This window comes from Boleophthalmus pectinirostris, unplaced genomic scaffold (assembly GCF_026225935.1).
Source record: "Boleophthalmus pectinirostris isolate CB_2022bp ecotype Guang Dong unplaced genomic scaffold, ASM2622593v1 HiC_scaffold_12, whole genome shotgun sequence".
Classification (NCBI taxonomy): Eukaryota; Metazoa; Chordata; class Actinopteri; order Gobiiformes; family Gobiidae; genus Boleophthalmus; species Boleophthalmus pectinirostris.
The window spans coordinates 26752002-26754993 of NW_026571018.1; positions in this window are offsets into that span (position 1 = coordinate 26752002).

A 2992-nucleotide genomic window follows, 5' to 3' on the forward strand; every position below is an offset into this window, starting at 1 on the left:
TAAAACTAGGTCTAAACCAAGTCTAAACCAGGACTAAAACCAGGTCTAAAACCAGGTCTAAACCAAGTCTAAAACTAGGTCTAAACCAACTCTAAACCAGGACTAAAACTAGGTCTAAACCCAGGTCTAAACCAGGTTTAAAACAGGATTTAACAGGACTAAACCATGTTGCGTGGACCATGTCTCCTCCCCCTCTTCTATTAATAATATTTTTAATTTGGTTAAGTAAAGTCTGGGCTTTTTCATTTTCTTTTAACAGACAAAACATCTTATGTTACAGTTTCCTCATCTTTTCTTCTCTACAGCAAATCAAGTAATCCAAAGTATTTATATTACGTTACTCACTTTAAGTAATTTAACGGATTACAAACTACATTTCGGGGGATGTAATCTGTAATCTGTAGGGGAATACATTTTAAAAGTAACCATCCCAACACTGGTTATTACTTATGCACAGTGCTCAGGTGCAGAATGTCCCTATAATACAATTTTACTAACTGCTCAATTATTTATCTGTTTGTCTTTGACACATAATCTTATCACTGCACCAGAGGAAATACACAATGTCAACAAGTGGGCAGCAGTCATGTCTCCTCAGAGGGGGTAAACATATGCAACAGCAACAGCTCTGTACGTTCTGTCATCTCAACTTCCTGTTCTCCGGCTGAGACCGGTTGCTTAGAAACACCAGGTTCTCTCTCGAATATATAAATATCTAAGATGGGGAAACTGGGATATAGTTGTCAGAAAGTTATAGGTTTGATGGCCAAATATTTCTGAGTGGAGTTTGCGTGTTCTCCCCATGTCTGAGTTTGCCTGGGATGCAGAATACACACTTCTTTAGTACACCCATTGGTAAATTTTTGTATATCGATTTTTTTTTTTTTTATTTTTTTTTGTGCATAAATTTAGCTATATTGCACCAAATAACATAAAAAATTGGCCAGTTTGTGTATTTTTTTTCCAATATCATGTGAATTGAACGGACTATAATCAAAATACTTACACCCGTGGCCCTTAAGTATATTTTGGTCCCATTAAATAAACGTAGGAGACATTAGTTTACCACCAACATTTTTGTATTTATCACTTAAAATAGCTCATAAATAACTCATAACTGTCCTAAATCGTGTTACATACACTGAGTGTAGGGCAGGCCTGTCACAAGGATTACAATGACCTAATGTATTATGACCTAATACATTTACTTGAGTCACTATTTTACAGATATTGTACTTTCTTCCCACTGTGAAAATACCAGACATGAGTACTATTTCATTTTCATTCTCACAACTTTAAATGACGAATCAGATGTTTCGTCCAGTTATTTTTAACTTAAGTTACTTGAAGAGTAGTTTCCCCGAATACTTTTACTCTTAACTACTTAATAAATTTCTGGACTTCTACTTTTTACTGAGACTTGAGAAATGTGTATTTTGAAGTACCAATACTCTTATTTTAGTAGTTTGTGGCTATTTTACCCAATTTCCAGGGACATGACTGACAGCAACATAACTGGGATACTGATGTGCATGTATACGCACTCACTGATTTCCATTCAACTGGCATAATTTTCCAGTATATTTTTACTTTTAGATTTATTCTTCATTCTTTAATGTTGAAAACCCTTCAAAAATGTTTGTTTTAGTTTAATATTAGTCAACACTGAAGGCCAGAGATGTAGATATTTGAGGTTAAAATGATATGGGTGAATTCTAGGAGTACACTGAATGTCTTTGAAAGTTTGTGAGTTTGTGTGTGCTTGTGTGTGTGTAAATTTTCAGGTTTATTCTGTCATTGTTTCCACCTCTATAGATAAACACTGAAAATGTATTTTTTAAAAGCAGAGTAATTGCAATTTTATTTCACTTTTTCTCCTGTCAGTGTATTCAACATTTTACATTTGACTGTTTTTGGGGGGTTTGGAGATTTTTTTATGATTTTTTTAGGTCCACCATTTCAAGCATGATCATAATATTTACATTTTCACACATTTTTACACAATGCAAATGTTTCACCCCCCCACACCCCCCACACAGACGCATGTATGTGAACATACACACACACATCCCCCAACAACCTCCAGCTACCTTAAAATTAGGGGGGAAAAAAAAAGGGGGGGTTAAAATGTCAAAATATTGAATATTATTTGGTATGTATGATTAGGACAGGAGTAAATGAAGACAATGATATAAAAAAGTTGGACAAAAATCTGTACTGCTTAAAAATAAAATAATTTTCCCATGTACATTATTGTCACAAAGGAGCACAGGTTATTATTTTAAAGGGGTGCATGAGGGTTAAATACTACAGTCTCAATGGTATACAAAAATGAGAAGTTCGGCTTACTGGCAATCATTAACACTACATTTGCTGCATGTAAACAGCAGTGATTTGTAACGGTCATGGACCATAAGTGACTAAACATGTTGAGTGGCCGTTTTTCCACTGAACTGCACTGGAAACTTCACATCCCAAATGGACAAACTGCTACAACACTAAAATACTGGACACAAGCAGAGGAGGAATTGATGTTGAGAGATTAAAAAGCTCCAAATGTTTCCATCTTGAACAATGTATAGAAAATTTAGTAAAGTTTGAGTAGTAATTCTTGCTGCAAACGATCAGGGCACTCCAGCAGGACACCATTACATTTAAATGAGTGATATAGTTTTTGTGATGCTACCGTTTCCACTAATATAAGCAACTGATTTGTACTACAGTGACTTTTTTTTGTTGTTGTCTATTTTACCAATAATAACTTCTTCTTTAATCAGCAACAGCACTTTTATTAGACCTCTCTGGACTAAACCACAATTATAATAAAGCCTTTTATTAAAAACACTGAACACATCCAATGGCTGTATAATTAAATATGGTAATATAAAATTCATATTTAGTATATATTTCAATGTCTGACTGCACTCTTACCAACATGGAGAATCACTAGCCCTTGGTTCAAACTGACCTGAAGGAAATAAGGAGAAACGCA